This window comes from Chiloscyllium plagiosum, chromosome 7 (assembly GCF_004010195.1).
Source record: "Chiloscyllium plagiosum isolate BGI_BamShark_2017 chromosome 7, ASM401019v2, whole genome shotgun sequence".
In the NCBI taxonomy this organism is placed as follows: Eukaryota; Metazoa; Chordata; class Chondrichthyes; order Orectolobiformes; family Hemiscylliidae; genus Chiloscyllium; species Chiloscyllium plagiosum.
The window spans coordinates 55,311,225-55,334,015 of record NC_057716.1 but is presented as its reverse complement, the minus strand read 5'-3'; the positions used below and the strand labels follow the sequence as shown (position 1 = coordinate 55,334,015).

Here is a 22,791-nt window from a genome sequence, read left to right as displayed (position 1 = left end):
AACAACGGGATCAAATCAAAGTGTTATCAATGAGGGAAGTAATGCATCCCATCTCCTTCTGTCTCATCTGTAATGAAAAGCCACAAGTGTGCCAGTGGATGCAGCATACTCCCACTCCAAGGACACCTGGTTCTGGATGTAATATTTATTTTCCAATTAACTTGCCTCAGGAAGTTATGACACCTTCCTGGACATTATTTGGTGTGACATTATTTTCCACATGAATCACACCTCACATTCTTCTACATAAAAGGGTAAAAAACATATCCTCTGGGAATTGGAATTAAGCCTCTATAGTTCTGTGAAAATCTCATAAAAGGTCATGACACGAAACATTGGCCCAAACAATGGTATTTGTTGTAACAGCATAGTCAGAGTTTGGCCCCAATATGGTTGACTCTGCATAATTGTTCAGAATTTTGAAACTTATGCTTGTAAGTTACCTGATATAAGCAGGAAAAAGAGTAATAAAATCATAGTGTCATACAGCATGGAAACAAATCCGTTGGTTCAACTTGCCCGTTTCGATCAAGTTTCCGAAACTAAACTAGTCCCAGTTGCCTGTGTTTGGCACATTTGCCTCTAAGAGAAAGTGAGGACTTCAGATGCTGGAGATTAGAGTCGAGAGTGTGGTGCTGGAAAAGCACAGTGGGTCAGGCAGCACCCGAGGAGCAGGAGAATCAACGTTTCGGACAAAAGCCCTTCATCAGGAATGAGGTTGTGAGCCAAGGGAGTGGAGAGATAAATGGGAGGGGTGTGGGGCTGGGGGGAAGATAGCTGAGAGTGCAATAGATGGATGGAGGTGGAGGTAATGGTGATAGGTCGGAGAGGAGGCTGGAGCGGATAGGTGGGAAGGAAGATGGACAGGTAGGACCAGTCATGAGGATGGTGCTGAGTTGGAAGGTTGGAACTGGGATAAGGTAGGGGAAGGGGAAATGAGGCAACTGGTGAAATTCACATTGATGCCTTGGGGTTGGAGGGTCCTGAGGGAGAAGATGAGGCGTTCTTCCTCCAGGCCTTGTGTGATTAGGGAGTAGCGATGGAGGAGGCCCAGGACCTGCATGTCTTTGGTGGGGTGGGAGAGGGAGTAGAAGTGTTCGGCCACCAAGAGGTGGGGTTAGTTGTGCGGTTGTCCCGGAGATGTTCTCTGAAGTGCTCTGCGAGTAGGCGTCCAGTCTCCCCAATGTAGAGGAGACTGCATCGGGAGCAACAGATACAGTAAATGGCATTTGGGGAATTGCAGGTAAAACTCTGATGGATCGGGAAGACTCCTTTGGGGCCTTGGACGGAGGTGAGGGGGTGGTGTGGGTGCAGGCTCTGGTCAGACAATATTTGGAATATTATGAGCAGTTTTGAGCCCTGCAACTAAGAAAAGATGTGCTGGCAATAGAGAAGCTTTAAAAGAATGATTTCAGGATGAAGGGTCTCTGAGTCTGTATTCGATGGAGTTCAGAAAGATGAGACGGAATCTCATTGAAACTTGCAGAGTATTGAGAGGCCTGGATAGAGTGTTCATGGAGAAGATATTTCCACTTGGAGGAGAGGCTAAGCCCAAGAGCACAACCTCAGAGTAAAGGGACGCCTCTTTAGAACTGAGATGAGGAAGGTGGTTTATTTGTGGAACTCATTGCCACAGAAAGCTGTGGAGGCTAAGTCATTGAGTGTATTGAAGACAGAGCTAGATAGGTTGTGGAATAATAAGTGCATCAAGGGTTATGGAGAGAAGGCAGAAGATTGAGACTGAGAAGTTTATCAGACATATTCGGACAGCATAGAAGACTTGTTGGGCCAAATAGCCTAATTCTGCTCCAATATCTTATACACGAACTAATCTTAAATAATGTTCCATTCACTGGTTTACCCTTCTTCACATACAAACATTTTCAACCAAGGAGAATTCGTGCCAGTTTTTTGTAGTTCTTGTAGTGACAACTCACCCCTAAACAAAAGGCTCAGACACATATCTCATGGCTTGTGCACACTGCCAGTGTGTATCAACTATGTTAGATATAACATCAACCAGAAACACTGTGATATGTTCACTCACTGCCTTGCAGGATAAATCACCATCATCTCATAAGACTGTTAGAAAGGCAACTGTTAGTGTGTTTAATTTGAAGGTCACCATGGCTTAAATGAGGGGAGAGATTGAAAGAGTGGGACCTTCATGGTGGCTAGTACTGGAATTGAATACATGCTGTTGGTGTCACACTGCATACACAAGTCATTAATAGACATACTAGCAGAAAGGATAACTCAGGTACTATAGCCCCAGAAAGCAAAGTTGCACACAGGTTCTACAGCAGCAAACTCAGATGAAGACTTAAGTCAGGTGGTCTAGAGAAAAAGATGATGGATGTGCTCAAAAAATACTTGATGCTTTGGCAGATCTACCAGAAAGCCTACTCTTATTGTCAAGCAGTTCAGGAGAGTGTGGCACCAATTTGACATTGGATTTTGTGCAGACTGTAAAATTCTTTCTTTCTAAAATAGAAATGGTGGCAAACTCCATGAGAATTATGTACTGTATCATGACAAAGTATGTGATGACCGCTGTCTCAAGTTCCACTGGTACTGCTCCAAAGAAGATAAGACAGTGGAACCATTAATCCATCCTGTTTATGTGGCTACATGGCTCTCATTTTACATTCTGACCATGCGTGGTTGAGCTACACACCTGAGTCTTGAGCCAGGTGGACAGTGGATCACCTTTGGCCCAAGTTCCAGCCACTGCTTTGACAAATTATACCTCAAATGCTGAACTAAAACATCATGAGGGCAGTCAAGATAGTTGGCATTCACTTACAGGTTTTAAAGAACATAATTACACAATTGCACAGTCAGGTAGTGAAACTCTTTGGTTTTCTTGTGAATCTTTGCATTTAACATCTACAAAGGCATATATGTGCAGTCGATGGCACCAAGAATAATCAGCAACCTCACATATATATGCTCTGGCTGCTTCTCTTTGGTCTGAATTAACTGTCTGAATGGTCACTTCTGACACAAGAATGTCAGTCACCGCCCTTACACAGCAGTCAATGACCAACTAACAGATGTTGTCTGCTCAATACTGTAATGATCCCAATATGAAGAAATTCACAGTCGCCTTCAAAGTCAATGGTTACACTATTCTTGGCCTCCTCTGAGGTTGCAGGTCTGCTGAACGAGATGGCAGATTTCAATGAGCACCTCCTGGTTGAAAGTAAAACAAGAAAAATGTTACTGATATGTCCCACATAGGTAATACTTCCTACTGAAAGCTGTTTTCCTTTTTCTCCACCCTTATCTGCAAACACCTTGCCCTCCTCTCTGTTGCTTCCATCTCTCACATGTTACAGGTCAAAGGAAATATTATTTTTTGCACCCATGATTCGAAGCAAATTATTGATGTGCAAGAAGCAAGTTGAATTCCTTGAACTCTTCATGTAGAACACCAGTCCTCTTTAAAATAACACTGGTGTGGGGGTCTTTCCTACTGCCGAACACATGGACAATTGCACACAGTTAAAAGAGAACATTGGATAAAAGCAAATTACTGCAGATGCTGGAATCTGAAACCAAAAGAGAAAAGGCTGGAAAATCTCAGCAGGTCTGGCAGCATCTGTAAGGAGAGCAAAGAGCTGAGGTTTCGAGTCTACTGACCCTTTGTCAAAGCTCTGACAAAGCTTTGACAAAGGGTCAGTAGACTCAAAACGTCAGCTCTTTTCTCTCCTTACAGATGCTGCCAGACCTGCTGAGATTTTCCAGCATTTTCTATTTTGGGATAAGAGAACATGAGCTGTTTTGGTGAGGTTACTAATGGCAGTGGGAGAAAGTGAGGTCTGCAGATGCTGGAAATCAGAGTGTGTTGCTGGAACGCAGGAGAGTGTCCTGCTATGCTTTTCCAGTAACACACTCTTGCTAATGGCAGGGCTGACCTCAAATCAGTTTTAAACATTGACTGAATTCAACAAGTTTGTACATCTCGAGCAATCTGTTCTGTCTATGTGTTACCAAATAGTAATCAATGGGATATTGATGTTAATTCTACTTCATAATTGCTTTTGCATATGTCTCTAATTTTACACTGGCACGTCAGATTATTGAGAGCTCTGTTGCAACTGATCTAATTTTACTTTTTCACTGCAATAAATGTTTTCTTTTGCATTGCATTTTAATTTTTATGTTGCCTAAATCTTTTTACTGTGAATTATTTTGTTGTTGTCTATGTTGTAATTTTACCTCCCTGGTTTTCTGTCTATTCAATGAATTTGGTCCAACCCAAAGGTTTTTGCCAATACCAGGAAATGTAATTTTCCTACACTTGCCTGTCCTCTCTGATACATTTCAACTGAGTGTACATCATGGTCAGTTGCTAATTATTTGATCTTGAATGGTTCTAGTCTTTCAGTGTGAAAACTTCGGTAGCTGTTTATATCATTTGCAATATGAGCCACTCAAATTGTATACTTGGCTGTCTGTGCAGTTTGAATACATTTCCATTATCGGATGTGTTTGAATCTTCATCACGACAAAAAATGTGATTGATTATGTCCCTGAAGTTGAGTTAAACTAACCTGTACAATGACCTGATTGGTCCTTCACTGCTTTAAAGTCTCGTTTTAAACTTGCTGTGTTTTTTTTCAATTAGAACATTAACACCAACTCACTTCTATATAGTTTATTTAGTGAAGCAAAACATGCCAAGGTGCTTTGCATAATAATATCAAATAAAATTTGACATGGAGCCACAAAAGGAATTATAAGGGCATGATATCAAAATTTTATGAATGAAGTAGCTTCTAATGAGTATCTTAAAAGAGGAGAGAGAGGGAGAGAAAGAGAATGAGACTGGAATGCTTTCAAGATAAAATCCCAGGGTTTAGAGCCTAAGCAGCTGAAAGCATGGTGGTCTGGATAAAACTAGGCAAGTGGAAGATATGAGTCATATACTGTCACATAATTATTAAAGAGAGACTTCAAGTCGATGGACGTGCAATTGCTATGTTGCTTATTTAGATGCCATGCTATAAATAATAATTCAAAGACAGTGTAATTATTCATAAATATAAAACCTAAAGATTTTCAAACCTTCATCCAGTCTCTTCACTGATTAAAAGAACTGTTCTTAGTGCTAAGTGTGGTGTTCCAAATAGAAATCATCTAAAAATGTTTTGCAACATGCATGTACATTAAAAAGATTTTTTCAGAAGTTGTGAATAACATATTTGAAGACATTTTATAAGTATTTTTCTACAACTCTTAACTTTAGAATTCCATTTTATCCCTCAAAAAACAATCAAATTCTACATGATGATCACATTACCTCTGAGAAAAGGCAAAAGGAGAAACACCTTGGAGAACACACACCAGCAGATAATATGAAGTGTTGATATGTTAGAGCATGACAGCCAGATGTGTCACCAAGCATAGCTGCACAATGAACTGTAATTCCCACAGACGCTGGGGTCCCTAAACCTGGTATAAAAGTCTAAGGGTCATGTACTGAGACATGTGTGTACCTTTTAAGGGAGTGTATTTTAAACTTCTGTCAATCACTGCAACCAAGGCAGGATGTGATGCAATAGTCCCATGAGTCTGTACTCCAAATACAGCAACAACTGTGTCTATTCAGCCTTCCAGGTAACATTTGTATGTATATGAGTTTAGCTTCAAAAAAACAATATTTTTGTTTTACCACTCCTTACATACGATTGGTACATTTATGATTTAAAAAAGAATGTAGCATGTTAGCAAACTAACCTTTGAAGATTTGACTGCAAATATGCAAGCCTTAATCTTTTCACACACACTAGAAAAATTAGACTGATAGGGAAGCAATATTCAAGTATTGATGGAATATAAATAACTCCACAACACTATGAATGCTATACACAATACTTTTGTCTGGGACATTGCACTTTGCTCCTGTAGCCAGGCTTTAGGGTCCAGTAAGGCTGTTCAAACTTAGGAGACCTTGTGTTTTAAGACTACAATAAGCAGCAATTAGCTCACTGGGTTGCTTGTGGAATCATATAGCTTAATCAACATGATTTCTTGGAAAGGATATCTTTATTTCACCATTCCAAATTACTTTCTGACCTCTGAGAAAAAAAAAATCAGAACTTCACAGTACTGTTTAAGAAAAATCTCTAGGTTAAAATCCATGTTCCCCCCAAAAAATTATGAAGATTCATCACATTTCTGACCACCCCTCCTCTTCAAAAAATGGAAAAGATGGCTTTAAGAAGCAAGTTCACTTTCTATCATATGTACCTTGATTCGCTAATTGTACTTTACGTTGGCGATGATAATATATTTACATTAAACACATAAGTATTTTCATAATCATATTCAAAGCAAGTCTATTTTGATAACAACACTCACTTATTTTCATATTTGCTCTTAACTAAACATCTGCTTTAATATTATCTTTTTGTACAATATAAATGATTTTCAAATTATATGGTTGTTGCATTAAACTTAAATATTTTAGATTTTCATAACAAATTTATTCCAGGAAGGTTAAGGGATTGTAGTTTGTATAAGTTTGGCAGAGTAGTTTGGATATGTAGACTTCAAAATGTTGACAAGCCAAAGCTAGGCTTGGTGTCTCATCCTCCATCTTTGAATTTCTGTTGGCATGCTTTTAGATTACACAAAAAGTAACCGACGAGCCATTGAAATGCCATCTGATCTTCCTGTTCTAAACAATAATGTTGCAGGCATCAATAACCAGTTTAAATTGCTCATGATTTGGTGCTGCTAAGATTGGTGTGGCATTCATCTATGCAAGTGTAATAACTTTAGTAAATCATTTTGATCACTTTCTTGTGTAATAATCTCAAACTCATCTCATTAACTAGGCAACCTGCCAATGTGGTGCCCTCTCATCTGATGCTAGCCCAATTTACCAACTTGTTGGAAGTGGAAGTACTCAGTACTGCCGGGATAGCCAAATATCCCCGGCACTGGCACTATCTTGGAATCTTTCTTTGCACATTCCTATACCTATCACTGTTTAAGCATCAACCCACACCGCTTTCTTATTCTTAGCTCCATCTCATTTACCAACCCTTTCTACATCACTTGGTATACATTCATCAATGCCCATCATAGTCCAGCACCTCATCAATGTTCAATGTAGGATTCTTGGATATAGAAGTATTTTCAATTTCTCTAGCATCAAAAGTAAGCACAAATCTATCAGAATTTACCATTGCCTTTCAGATCAGAAATGTACTGCTTACCCTTTCAGCGCCAACAATTTTACAGTCAGTCAATGAATTATCACCACACCCAACTCTGATCTATTCAAACTGGGTATCAATTAGCACCCAATGCTACTAATGTATCATGCAGAGGGTGATGTCTTATCCTCTCAATGTCTTCATTTTTCTCCTGAAAAAACTGCTCCCATTCTCCCAGTTCATCACATTCACCAGATAATTCACTTTGTCTCTTTCTTTAAAAAATGAGAATGTTTCAATACTGAAAATAAAACTCCAGTTACTTCAAATTTAGATTCTAAAATTTCAAAAATAATTTATTATAAACTTGGATGACAAGTTCAATGATTTGTATATTAAAATGTTTTCCTGGCAGTTTCAATGGTTGCATAAGCAGGTAAAGGGTTCAATGGAATGATTGAGTTGCCTCTTTCTCATCAGTTCCAACTGTGACAAATTATCAGATGATGCACTGGTATCATATGTCCCTTGATTCGCTAATTGTACTTTACGTTTGGCGATGAAAATATATTTACATTAAACACATAAGGATTACTCAAAACTATCATTATGTGGTATGATTCATGCAAAATGTTAGTTCTCTGTTAACACAAGTTGGTGAACGTCACATAAAGTTATACATAGAGACACTATCTGAAGACCGAGATTACTAATCTTTCATTGAAATTTTAGCCTGATTTTTTTCTCAAGGCAGGAGTCGGCAAGTGGGAAATAAGACAAGCAGTGACCCTCTATGACACTTAAAATACAGCAATTTTAACTCCTGGGCCTCATTTTAATATAATGGTTGGATTCCCAACATAATCATGTCAGGAAATAAGCAGCATGTTAATTTCAGCAATATGATTTCTAAGCCTTATTTAAAGCATGAATGAATCTCTTTGAGGGAGGTTGCATTTTCTGCTTTGTTTGAACTTTAATGGATAGAATTCTACTGTTGTAAAAAAAATGCAATGCTGCTATAGGTTTCAGATGCTTCACTGGGCTAATGGAAAAACATGCTCTCATTCTCAGAATATCTAGGCTGAGTAGCATTCTGTTTGAATCATCAGAAACATCAATGAAAAAAGTAATCATGAACAAAGATTTACTGATGCCTTTACAAATCAGGCATAATTGAATAAAATCGATAAGTATAAATATCAGTTGATCAATACTGTTCTCGAAGCTTCCAATAATTTTTTAGTTAAATATGTCAAATGTTTCAAAATTCAAGATAGTTTCACTCAGTGAATTTAAATAAAATTTGGAAGAGGAAAGTGATAAGTAGAGCATAATTAATTTTAAAGTTCTATTGCATGGTGTCCTTGAATAAAGTGTTAGTTGTCTGTTGTCAACATGCTGATCAATATAATAGTTTCTTCTTTTGTTTCTGGTAACATTGAAAAAGTAAGGTGCCTGCATGATATTTTCCTCTTTCTCTGTGATTCTTCCTATATTCCTTCCAGTAATCCGCCAATAACAAAGTTAGATTGGCATACATAGGGACTGTGAAATCCTCCCATTTGTGCAAGTGAATGGGATTTTCCATAGTAATTCATAATGCACCTTGTTATATGGGAAAGCCAATAATCTCATAAAACTAGATCTCAGAACTGTGATATCGAAGGTGAGGAATTCACCAGGTCTTTGAAAAATGTGCTAATCACTTGACAAATATGTACTTTGGCTGGTGTCACAGAATTCTCCCCTAACTGCCAATGAAACTACCCATAAAACCAGAGTGTATTTCTTGTCTTCGAAGCCACAGGGACAGCAGTGTGAGAAATGAATATGGCTGTTGGCCCTTATGAAGTAGGTGGGAGTGATGTCCTTTTTACTTGTTTGGTGAACTGCACACTTTTTATATATAGTTGCAATCAATTACATAGAAAGGTGCGAGGAATTGAGTGTGGTGGGAAGTAATAGCCAGTAGAGTTGAAATGCAGTCTAATACATTGCTGTTGTCCTTTTCTGTGCTGTTCCTTTTCCCTCTCCAGGAGAATAATATGCAATGGTGTACTTTCAGGATGTAGGAATGTTCAAAATAGCAGAGGTTTCACCCTAGAATGTTTTAGAAATAGTCTAGTGAGCAAGGAGAAAATTTAGGAAAGTGTTAGCCCTATTAAAGATCAACAAAGTAACTTGTCTGTTGGATGTGGAAGATGTGGACACGGTTCTCCATAAATATTTGTAGCCATCTTCACAACAGAGGAAATGGTCTAGGCATTGCAATCTACAATGAAAAGAAGTATCAGATATCAGATGGCATAAATAAAATGAAAAAGAAAATATTAAGAGGTTCGGTATCTTCAAAACTAGGTAAATCACTAGGCTCAGATGACTTTTTAGCAAAGACCACCAAGAGAAGCAAAAAAAAATTAACATTGAGTCTCACTATCAATTTCCAAATCTCCCTGGCTACAAGCATGATGTAAGAGGATTTGAGACTGCAAATAATTGTGTTGTTGTTTAAAAAGGGAGGATTGGAATAAATTACATGAGTCAGCTTAATCATGGTGGTAGGTAAATTATTTAGAAAATTCTGAGGACAGTAAGAGTCATATTCAGAAAGGCAAGCTTAAATCACAAGCAGTCAGCATGAATTTACTAAGCAAAGATTGTTTTGATGATGGACTGAGCTAGATTAGATTTTCCTAAGCAGGCACATCAATGATCAAGGGATAGAGGTATACAGTAATTTGTAGAAAGATAACAGAGGAATTGAGAAGAAGCTTTTCCACCAAGAGAGTTAATGAGAGTCTGAAGTCAGTGCCTGAAAAGATCATTGAGGCAAAAACCCTCATTGTATTTAAAAGATATTTAGATATGCATTTGAATACACTATCATCTGAGCAATGAAGCAAGAGTTGGGAAAAGGGATTAGATTGAATAGCTCTCTTTCAGCTGTATACAATCTTCCAAGTGATCTCCTCTTATGTTGTAAATTTTCTATCTTTATGTTTCTCCTCAGAATCCCCAACTCTGAAGAATTAAAATTCTAATTCATCAAAATTACGTTCTGGAAAGGCCAAGTAAATGAACTGAAAAAAAAAGTGATTTCCAGCTGCAGGCTTGACTAAGAAAATGTTATTTCTCACAGACAGTAAGCCAGTATCTTTAATAAACATGCTCACAATATCATCATTATATCATAGCATGCAACCAGAATGTACAAAATTCTCAAGTGCCAATCATTTGGGATCTCTTGAAAAAAGGAACTCTAATGAAAACTCACTGGTCCTTGCAGCCAATAGATTAATGTTAGTCCAGACACTGATGTGCCTGTGAATATCATATTTTATGACTGCACTCATCAGAACTAGAATGCAAGAAGCATACTTGATAAAAGGGACATCATTTGTTGCAGCATGAGAAGAGGGTGCTAAGTGGCCCGTAAATGTCATGGAGATGCAGCAAGGTCAGTAATTGTCAATCATAGTTGTTGGATCAGGCAGGTAGACTGAATGGTGAGGCTTTTACTGTGGGAATACAACAGAAATTGGAAATCTCCATAACCTGTATTTCCATGAAAAGGTTGCAATGCATGTATAAATCACTTTGTGTGTTTGAGAATTAAAATCAACAGTTACCTGTTCTTGCTGTATCTCCAATGAACAAATCAGCATACTCATCTCATTCTGTATACTTTTGTATCACTTTTTTAAACTGAGTTTCTTGTGTCCCAGTCCTGATGATTACAAGACAAAAAAGCTTCGACATTTTTCTGTTTTCTGCATTATTTAAGTTCTGAGTACATGTAATATTTGTATGTATTAGTGACCTGTAATAAGTGACTGTTGAACCCTTCTATAGCGTGCTATCCATGCTTAGTTCTTCATATTATGTGGGATAACATAAGCAATGTCTTGTCAGGTGAAGGTATCCTGATGAAGTCAAGTGAAGGTATCCTGATGAAGTCAAGTGGAACTATTTGATTGAAGTTTAGAATTCTTACTGCCAAAAACCATGGGTTTTGGGAACACATGAAATTTTCAACTCAGAAATCAATATTAAGTAAGTCCTTTGTTATGAAGATGTGGGTGTACTGTACCTTTTAAGAGAGTTAAAAGCTATCAGAGACAGTACCAAGTGTTCTCAATAAAAACAACATAGCATGTGCTCCAGCTACTGGGGTAGCGAGAGTAGCTGGTTGCCTGGAAACAACAAAACAGATTTGAATCAGGCCAATCAGTTTAAATTATACCTCAAAAAATACCAAACTCCAATTTGACTTTAGTATGTTGACAATCTTAAAAGCCAATGACACAATCCGATGCTTTGGGGATATACGATCAGGGAAAATTGAACAGTTGTGAGGACAACTGCCAAGCCACCATCATCTGCAGACTGCCAGGAGAATAGTTCTCTCAAAGGTATCTTTTCTGATCAGTAACCTGTGAAACAGAAATCCCGAAGAAGAAGAAAAGAAGATTCGACATCTGGTTTTTGACAAGTTGAATTTTGGTAAATCTTAATTGGGGGTTTTATCAGAGTAGTATTATAGAATGGAAAGTAACAGATGGGTGAGAGAAAGGAGTTGTAAATAGTTGTTAGTGACTTATTTTCTATTATACTTTAAGAAATAAAATTATTACTTTTACTTTAACTAGTTCTTGACCTATCAAATTTTCGCAGATTACTGCATGGGATAAACCTTTTCTGTGTTGCTGCATTAAATTAAACAGGAGGGTTTACCCTGTGTTGTAACACCTTCAAAGGATGTAGAACAATGGTAGGTAAATGGTGTTGAGGTACAGTTTATAATCTAATTGAAAGATAGAAAGGGGTCAATTGCATCCTCCTGTTTCTGTGTTCCAAGGTAACTGCACAGCAGCTGCTCACCTCCACGTGTCTCAGCTGTTCCTTGCTGTACCATATAATTCTCAGTCTAAGTTATCCTTAATGGATCTTGAGTGTAAAAGCAGGAAACACAAAGCTGCTGCACTATTTGGCCCATTATAATGTATCTAAATTAGCTCACTTGGGACTAGATATTGGGAAATGACAGCAAGAACTCAAAAGCTTGAAGGGAGAGTAATTCTCACTTGGAATTATCATATGCAGCTTTCATTTAATTTTGCTGCTGCAATTACTTGCTATAATTAACCACTGAAATAATTCTGAAAACTGCAAGCAATTTCTTTCTCATGTTTTAAACAGCACCTGTGTCCTCTACTTTTCTATCCTGATTGAATTATTTTCTATCTTATGAACTCAGCATGTCGAGTCCGGATTAGCTGAAGTGAAAAAGAGAAATCTGAAAAAACAAGATTACAGATTTCACATTATGGGTTGCTGTAATATTGTCTGCATTAACATATTCTTTTCACTTCAGAACAGACATAGCATATTTTGCTGCTCGTCGGATGCTGCCTGAATTGCTATGCTCTTCCAGCACCACTGATCCAGAATCTGGTTTCCAGCATCTGCAGTCATTGTTTTTATCCCATAGCATATTTTGTGTCAAGTTCATAAACCTTATTCAAAAATGCTCCAATTATTTCGAAGTTCTTTTCCAATATTGTCTGGCGTGTTCATTAATGTAGCCTATGTTTGATTAATTGCCTAGCCACTTATTTTTGAGCATGAGATGCGAGGCTGGAATTACACTGCCAAGCCTCATCAATGCATAGATGAAACAGCTTCTTATCAACACTGAAGTGGTAATACAATGATGGCAAACTGGAGATAATAGTGTATGGATGTAATGTTGCATTGAGACACAACAAGTTGTGTCTTGACATATTTCAAGACAACACATGTCAGTTGCTGAAAATAACCTTGCTTTTGGGAAGATGGAAACTCCAAATGAACGAATACTGTAAAAAGGCACTTAATTATCAAATATTCATCCACTTTTAGCTTTATGATCTCCAGAGGTAAGACAGCAGCACAGTAATAGAAAATCTACAAGCTATTCACAAAAGTGAAAATTAAATTCTTTTAAAAAAGGATAAGTTTCAATCTTGATTCATTGAATTAAAGGAAATGTGAATTAAGTGAATGGTTAATATCTTCATGTATATTATGAAATTTGACCAAATACAGAAACATCACACAATGACACTTTTAACCATCCTATAAAAGGAAGTGATTCATTTCTCTAAGTCTAATAAGGATTCTTACCTCATAAATTAATTCTAACCTTGATTTTTCAACGCAATACTGGCAGGATAAACTCTGGTGAGAATTATTAGAAGTGCAGGTATATAAAATAATGAAAAACAGAATCAGATTAGTTCCCTTGCGCCCTTAAAAGTAAAATCATGGTTGAACTTTTAACTCGACTCCAATTTCCCACCTTATTCCAAATCATAATGTAGTCTTTTCTACACTGGGGAAACGAAGAGTAGACTGGGTGACCACTTTGCAGAACGTTTACATTCTGCTCACAAAAACGGCCCTGAACTTCCAGTTCACTTTAACACACCACCCTGTTCCCTGACCAATATCTTTGTCTCAGCCTTGCTGTAGTGTTCCAGTGAAACACAGCGCAAGCTGGAAGAACAAAACCTCATTTTCCGTTTGGGGACACTACAGCCCTCCAGACTCAATATCGAGTTCAATACTTTTATGGTCTGAACTCTTCCATGTCCTAGCCCCCAGCCTCATACACCAGGCCTTGTTATCATGTAGTCTGCCATTACACACAACAATGTTAGCCACTAACCGTCTCCATTAACAACTATTCATCCTCCCAGCCAGATTGTTTGCGACTTCTTTGTCTGTCCAATTGTTCTTCTCTCTCTCTTTGGAACCTATCCCCTCACATTGTTTACTCCTTACCCCTCCTCCCACCCTATTTTCTGCATATACAGAGGAACCTCGATTATCTGAATGAGATGGGTGGGCACAATTTCATTCGAATAATTGATTATTCAGTTAATCAATTCAATGCCTTTCCTCTAGGGCTGAGAGTTTTCTGTAAAGTCTGCTCCCTGTTCAGGAGATCAGGCAGCATCACAGCGTATGTGAGTGCCCGACCCCAATCTCTCCTGCCCCCACTCTACAACCCTTCTCTGGGGCAGACGGACTGGACACCAACAATAAGACTGCTGCTGCTGCTGATGCTACCATCTTTTAGGGGGTGAGTCTCCAAATAGCACAAACACACATGCACACAATTTTTACTGCAACTTTTTGACAGTTTCCATCTTTGCCCTGTACAGGACAATGCTGGAGAGATTATCTAGGGAAAGAGGGTGTAGAGTACACGCTTGTGTAGAATTCCAGGGAAAGTGTTGGAAGAAAGAGAGAGAGAGAGAGAAAGAGAGGGGGTGGGTGGGAGGTCAATCATTTAGAGAAGGTACTTGTGCTCCCATCAGTCCAGGACTGTTTTCAGCAGCGCTTTAAATCACTGTAAACAAAAGACGTGATCGGTGTTGGACACACGTCTTTGATGTAAAGTTTCTATCAGGACCTCGAGATCTCCTTCGGATAATCTGATATTTGAATAATTGGTATTCGGATAATCGAGGGTCTTCTGTATACCAGCATTTTCCTAATTACCATCAGTTCTGTGGAAGGGACACCGGATCCAAAACGTTAACTCTGATTTCTCTTCACAGATGCTGCCAGACCTGTTGATCTTTATCAGCAACTTCTGTTTTTGTTTCTGATTTACAGCATCTGCAGTTCTTTCAGTTTCTATTCCAAATTCCTTGACTCTCGTTTGATCCAAAAATTATTGATTTACCGCACATTTTTATTTATGTCTAATGAGGTTGTTGGCATAGCCTCTTATACTCTTCTTTGTTACTATGATAATCTCCTACCGTGAGACGGGACATACCAGGCCATGAGGTCACAGATTGTAGTTGCCAATTGCTACAGCATTCCATGGATGCCTATTCTTGAGTTGTAGATCTATTCAAGATCTATCCCATTCGGCATGTTGGTATTCTCAAATTGGAGAGGGGAATTTGGTTTCTCAATAAAAAGTTGGTCGTCACCCCAATTGATACTAAGATTTTTACAAGAAGACTGGAGAGGAAAAGGTCAATTTTCTTTTTCCCTCTTATTGGTTCTCTCACTACCTGCTGTAGTCTCTTTGGGATACAGCCAGTTCAGTCACTAATGCTGCTACTGAACCACCTTGGTGAATCACATTGAAGGCCCCCAGCCAGAGTACTTTCTGTGTGCTTGCCTCCCTCAGTGGTTGCTGCAAATAGTTTTCAACATGGAGGAGTACTGATTCATTGATTGGGAGGTAAAGGCAGTAGATAACTTTCTGCAGGAGATTCTAAACAAAATATATGAATTTTGAGAAGATTTGTAGCTCAAGTTGAGATGTTGGATGTAGGTTTGCTCGCTGAGTAGGAATGTTCATTTCCAGATGTTTTGTTACCCTACTAGGCAACATCTTCAGTGGGCCTCAAGCGAAGCAATGCTGAAAATTCCTGCTTTCTATTTATATGTTTGGGTTTCTTTGAGTTGGTGACGTCATTTCCTGTGGTAATGTTATTTCCTGTGGTGAAGTCACTTCCTGTACCTTTTCTCGGGGGTGGTAGATGGGGTCTAACTCTGTGTTTGTTGATAGAGTTCCGATTGGACTGCTATGCTTCTAAGAAATCTCGTGCATGTCTTTGTTTGGCTTGTCCTAGGATGGATGTGTTGTCCCAGTCGAAGTGGTGTCCTTCCTTATCTGTATGTAAGGATACTAGTGAGAGAGGGTCATGTCTTTTTATGGCTATTTGGTAGTTCATGTATTCTGGTGGCGAGTTTTCTGCCTGTTTGTCCAATGTAGTGTTTGTTACAGTCCTTGCATGGTATTTTGTAAATGAGATTAGTTTTGCTCGTTATCTTTTTAGGGTCTTTCAAGTTCATTAGCTGCTATTTTAGTGTGTTGGTGAGTTTGTGGGCTACCATGATGCCAAGAGGTCTGAGTAGTCTGCCGATTTCTCAGCAACAAACCCAAACAAGCAGACAAAATACATCCAGAAAGCCTAGCCACTCTCCCATACATCAAAGACATCTTGGAAATGACTGCCAGACAAACAGGCAGAAAATTAGCCGTCAGGATAAATGAACATCAACTAGCCACAAAATCACATGACCCTCTCTCACTAGTATCCTTACATACAGATAAGGAAGGGCACTACTTCGACTGGGACAACACATCCATCCTAGGATAAGCCAAACAAAGACACACATGAGATTTCCTAGAAGCATGGCAATCCACTCGGAACTTTATCAACAAACACGTAGAGTTAGACCCCATCTACCCCCCCTGAGAAAAAGAACAGGAAGTGACTTCACCACAGGAAATAACATCACCACAGGAAATGACTTCACCAACCCAAAGAAACCCAAACATATAAATAGAAAGCAGGAATTTTCAGCATTACTTCACTTGAGGTCCACTGAAGATGTTACTTAGTAGGGTAACGAAACATCTGGAAATGAACCTTTCTGCTCAGTGAGCAAACCAACATCCGAAACATATGCCCATACAAATAGGGAACAAAAATAGGCCATTCAGTTCTTCAGTCTTGCTCTGCCATGCAATAATATATTCTGTTAGTGATTTGTATTCTATCATACATTTCCCACTATCAGCATCCAATATTACTATTGGGCAAGAAACTGAACTGGACTGACCTTATAATTTCTATGATTGCAACAGAAGGTCAGGGGCTAGGAATTCTGTAGTGAGTAACTCACCTGATTCCTTAAAACCTGTCCACCATTTAGAAAACATAAGTCAGGAATGTGATGGAATATTTTCCACTTGCTTAAATGGGGGTAGCCCTAGCAACACTCAAGAACTCCAGGACAAAGCTCAGCGGTTAACATTGTTGCCTTACAATGCCAGTGATCTGGGTTCAATTCCAGCCTCGGGCAACTTTGCCTGTGTGGAGTTTGCACATTCTCTCTATGTCTGCATGGGTTTCCTCCAGGTACTCCTGTTTCCTCCCACAATCCAAAGATGTGCAGGTTAGGTAAATTGGTCATTTTAAATTGCCCATAGTGTTAGGTGCATGAGTAAATACAGAGTAGGACCATGTGTCTGGGTGGGCTATTCTTTGGAGGGTCAGTGTGGACGTGTTGGGCCAAGTGGCCTGTTTCCACACTGTCGGTAATCTAATCTAAACAGAAATTTCTGTAGAAACTCAGCAGGTCTGGTGTCATCAGTTGAAGAGTCACCAAATTTGAAACATTTAGAGGTACTGTGATTTCTCCAACAGTTGCTATCAGACATGCTGAGTTTCTCCAGCAATATCTGTTTTTGTTTCAAATTTTCAACATCCTCAATTCTTTGTTTTATTTTCCAGTTGATTGATGAACCATGTAACACTTGTAATGTTCACTTCTTTCTCCACAAACACACAGTAGCAGATGTCTGTATCATTTACAAGATGCACAGCAACAACTCACCAAGGCTCATTAAACAGTACTTTCTAAATTGACAAACACAAACATTTGAATGACAAAGGCTACAGATGTGTTGAAATACTACTGCCTGCATATTTTCCTCTAAGCCACCTATCACCTAACTTGGAACTATATTAACATTTCTTCACTGTTGCAGGATCAAAATCCTGAAATTCCCTTCCTAAGAGCACTGTGGATATGTACACATGATGGACTCCTCAGCAGCTCAAAAACTCGGATCGCCATCACCTTTTCAAGGTCAAGTGGAAGTGGAAGTGGAAGTGGAAATAAGAGCACCATCGATAAGTCTCATTCCTCTGTGTGTCACAAACTAACCAAGCCATATCAAGTTTCAAACAAATTGATCTATCAACCAGAGTTTACAGTAAATACATATTATGGGCATATTATCAAATCAAAGCTTATTCAACAAAGATACAATAGTTGGTTAGCACACACAGCCAGTGATACAGAACTGCAAACATTTGTCTCCTGATGAAGGGCTTATGCCCAAAACCTCGACTCTCCTGCTCCTCGGATGCTGCCTGATCTGCTATGCTTTTTCAGCACCACACACTTGACTCTGATCTCCAGCATCTGCAGTCCTCACTTTCTACCACCCTGTGGAAATCTCTCAACCACATATGCAAATACACATAAACATTTCAGAAACAGAGAAAACTGATTCCTCTGTATAGATTGGTAATTCTTAAAATAAAACTTGGTCAGTTGCTTATTCTTGAAGGCAAAATATTATTAAGTGAGCTCTTCCAGAATGTATTGGCTTGATGTTCCATCAGACCAGAGTGTGGAAACTCAATAAGCCCACACTGACTCTCCAAAGAGCATCTCACCCAGACCCATTCCCCCACCCTATTGCACTACAGTCCCACGACCAATCCACCTAACCTATACATCCCTGAACACTATGGGCAATTTAGCACAGTCAATTCACCTAACCTGCACATCTTTGGACTTTGGGAGGAAACTGGAACACCCGGAGGAAACCCACGCAGACACAGGGAGAATGTGCAAACTCCACACAGACAGTCATCCAAGGCTGGAATCAAACCCAGGTCCATGGCACTGTGAAGCAGCAGTGCTAACCACTGAGCCACCGTGCCACGCATGTTGTCAAGACACCAATTATGCCTGGTTGTCTCTGAAGGCTTATATGTACAGGCTGCTCAGGAAATAAAATCTTGAGATGTTCTTTCAATTACTCTTTCAAAAAGCAAATAGATTTCAACTTGCATTATTATTGCTGATTTCCTTTTCAGAAATGGTAGAGATCATCTGGGCAACTTATTCTTAGTAAGCTTTCCTCCAACTGGACTAGATGAAATAAGAATGTCTCTCAGTCAGTAATTGTTCAAAGCAGCACAGTCTACAGCAAAACAGGTAGTTATCACTAGTAATGTAATTTAGAGGATTTTTTTCTCAAAAAATATCTAATACCCACAGTGAACTTGCAATATCTTCTTTTGATGATATCACCCCATGTATTTTTACAAGGCATGATTATTTTTCCACAATTCTTCAGAAGTTAAGTCCTCTAAGCAATGTTAAATACAAGGCAGCTTTGTAGTAATCACAGCCATATCTCATGAATGAATCATAAAAGAAGTAAGTCAGCAGCTGAAAATGCTTGAACAAACAAAAATATGCAGAACTCATGGAAGACATAAAGAAAAAATAGTGTTCCGTGTCAAAAACATCTCTTCAGACCTGATAAGTTGTGTGAGCTTAAAAAAGGACCTAATCATAGTTACGGAGGTTTTAGGATCTCCACAAGATGGGGCAGTCCCTGATTCAATGTTAGGATGGAAAGAAACTGCCTCAGACTTCATTTAAGAATTTCTGATAAACAAGGAGAAAACCTATAAATTAACAGTGCAAAGAACCAGGTGAGGAAAGATAGAAGAAAGGAGATCTAATTGTTCACCATGAGGTCTATGCCTTAAGGAATACGTATGAAGAGACACAACCAGAGTAGCAAAATTAAGGGCCACAGTTTAATTTATATCAGGGCTATAGCACTGAAAACGTCACAAAATAGAATTAACGCAATAAAAGGGTGATTTTAAAGTTAAAAAAGACACAATCTAGCAAACACAAATAGTTAGAAGACATTTAAGATCATGATTTTTTTGCAAAGATTTATTTAGACCACAGCCATCTGCCTTTCTGGAAAATCATGAAGGGAATGTGTTTTATGTAATGGCAGGAGAATGTTCATTTTGCCTATAAAAAGCTGACAAATATTCATTTTAGCAGGTAAATCCCCCATAGGAAATACAGAGATACAGCATTGTTACTCAGAAAAGCAAAGGTTAAATGGTTAAGAAGAAATTACCTGGATCAGATATCTAGGATACTGTAAAAAGAAATGTACCTATTTCCACTGAGCTGTCATCTTCTATGAAAGAGATTCATGAGAGTGAAATTTCTCTAGATGATGGTATGGGGAGAATACCCAATGTAGCATGGTAGAGTTCCTCTGCAAAGGAAATTCAGATGATAAAGGATCTTCCAGGTAAAGTACTGGAGTAACTATTAGCTTTAGAAGGAACAACATGCTCTGGGAAAGACAGCTGATAAATATTTTGCAAACTAGTTAAGATCAAGATCAGAGTCCTCAAGTCAAAAACCTACCAGTCTTCCATTCTGAAGAGAAAGTTTTATGAAAGATTGTGAAACTTCCAGACTATATGTCTTTGTGAATTCAGAGACTTCCAGAGAGGGATGAGGTAGTGCAAAAGTAAATGTAGCTCTATGTCTCCATGCACAAATGATAAACATGGGGTAAAAATGCTTGGAATGAGATGTTGTAGAACAAAATAGTTCTGAAATGTTTGAGATTTGTGACTGCAGTAAACTCTATCCAATTTGATGACATCATATAACCTTTGGTGTGGAAAGAACGATTCTAATTCAGGATCCCAATGGATTCAGAGTTGTTATCCTGATAAATTAGTCATTATGTCTAAATAGTCAATGTAATTTGTACATTTGCTATCATGAAATAAATTATTTTCTGTTAAGAATGTGCCTCTCCTCATTAAAATTCATCCTGTACCATAGTTTACCAAATCGATCGTTGGGCTCTGTGTAGAAAGGATTGATGGCAGCTCTCTACCCAAAGCATTAGTTAGTAGTGGTTGGTTCCATACAACATTTCGCTCCACAAAGTAAATGGATTATTGTATTGTGCCAATTATGTTGCTTTCATACATTGCTTTTGGCATTAACATAGACAACAATCTAATGGCAAATGCATTATTAGTGGAATGCCTGGAAGAGATGAAGTTTGAAATGTTTTGGCCATGGATTAACAGTCCATTTCATTCCATGTGTACTCTGTCCAAATGAGGCACCTTGGCTCATTGTCTGCTGATGCTTCATCCTTAGCCACTTTTCTTGTCAGTTCTTTTTTTGTCATCATCTTTCACATCCAAGGACAGGACAAGATGATAGTCTCCAGTCCACCTAAGCCAGCATGGGAATCAAACCCACAATTTTGATATTATTCTGAATCATAAATTAGCCTTCAATACAGCCGAACAAACTGGCCACCAGTATAGTAATAGCCAACCCAAGTAAATGCTAGGAACTCCCTGGCAGAAGATTAGCAATAATCTATTTATATGTATAGTTCTTAGAGGGGATCTTGCAATATTTAGATTTCCACCATCTCACATCAAAATTAAATCAACCGCTTTGGAGAACCATGAGAAAATACCTGGCAAAACTATTTTGAAGTAAAGGATATATAGCATCTCTTCACATTTAAAAAAAAACTGGAAGGTGTTCTTACTTCATACTTGGAACTTTCCTGTCTCCAACTTGACTGTTAAATGAGCAGAAAGTGAAAAAATAGCCCAATACTTATAATGCTGTCAAAATAAACACTTTGCTTCGGTACAGTATCAAGCTGGTACTAATGTACTTTGCTTACTTTAGTTGTGCAATTTGCTAGTGCCATCATTTATTATTTTCTCACCTCATTACAAAAATAATGTTATCATAAGGTAAGAGTAAAGTTTAAATTAAAATTGTACAACTTTAATTTATGCCGTATCATTGGAGAATTCAAAGTTTCACATAATTGAGCTCAAGTAGCCAGATTCAGTCATGGACATGATGATCCAAGTAAGAAATGGAAAAGAAAAGTTTTGGTATTCTTCTCAAATCTTTTAAAATGTTTACTTCTAAAAATGGGTGATTTTGGCATGAAGGGAAATGTAACTTGTGTTAAAAGTATTGCTGATTGTGTTTTTATTTTTTCATTTTATTATTTTATCAATTTTGAATTATGATCTGGATTTTGGGACAGCTTGGAATAAAAAGAAAAGAAGTTTTAACCAAAGGAAGTTTTGTTTGTCTGTGAGGCCAGGTCTGGAGACTAATTGTAGGTTAAGCCTTGATTAAAAGGTTCATCAGACACAATGAACCCCACCTTCCTCCAGGAAGAACATTGCAAAAGTTGGCTATTAATGAAATCAATACCCTGAGTTGGTTTCAGTAATTCTGTAGGAGACTCTATTCAAAGAGATGGCAGGTGACTGAGGCCTCGAAGAGAGTTGATTAATTTCATTGGTTGTATCAGAATTATATTTACTTTGATGTACTATATTTTCTGAGATAAAGTTCTGGACTGCTGCCAAGAGATCAAAAAGTTCCTGCCTAATCTGATAAACCTATTTCTATCTCAGCTTTTATCTCTTTTAACTTTGTACACCCCAGTCCAACACCGGCATCTCCGAATCATGACTACTTTTAATAGAAACTTTTCATTGGCTTAAGATAACATTCTTGTAACTGTGTCTTTTGTAAAATAATCATCGTGAAAATAAGGGTTTGATAGATATTCTTTGCAATGAATGGTAATGCATCATTAATCTTAATTACAACAAAAAAGAAAAGAGCAAATTCCAGTAATTTTTTTTTCGAAGCAAAAGTTGCAAATCAATTGTTATATATTGACTCTCCCTATCTATTAACAGGACACAAAGACAAAACACAAAACACATCTGAAAGGTTTTTTTTCCCTGTTTCATTCATTTATGGGATCTGGGCATCACTCTGGCCCAGCATTTTTGCCCAAACCTCGTTATACTTGAGAAGGTGGCGATAAATTACCTCTACTTATAGTTATATATATGTTGGCAATTATACGGTTCAAACGATTAGCAGCAAAATT

At 38.2% G+C, this 22,791-nt stretch overlaps 1 long non-coding RNA gene across 1 annotated transcript in view; it reads right to left on the bottom strand.

Annotated features, from left to right (window-relative positions):
• Positions 1-2,348: 2,348 nt before the first annotated feature.
• The window catches only part of LOC122552022, a 57,090-nt gene continuing 36,647 nt past the window's right edge, over positions 2,349-22,791 (bottom strand). Inside the window, exons 3-4 of the long non-coding RNA XR_006312264.1 lie at positions 19,984-20,088; positions 2,349-3,195 (exon numbers count right to left, since the gene is read on the bottom strand). This is a non-coding gene — a long non-coding RNA (uncharacterized LOC122552022). The remainder of the gene's footprint in view (positions 3,196-19,983; positions 20,089-22,791) is intronic.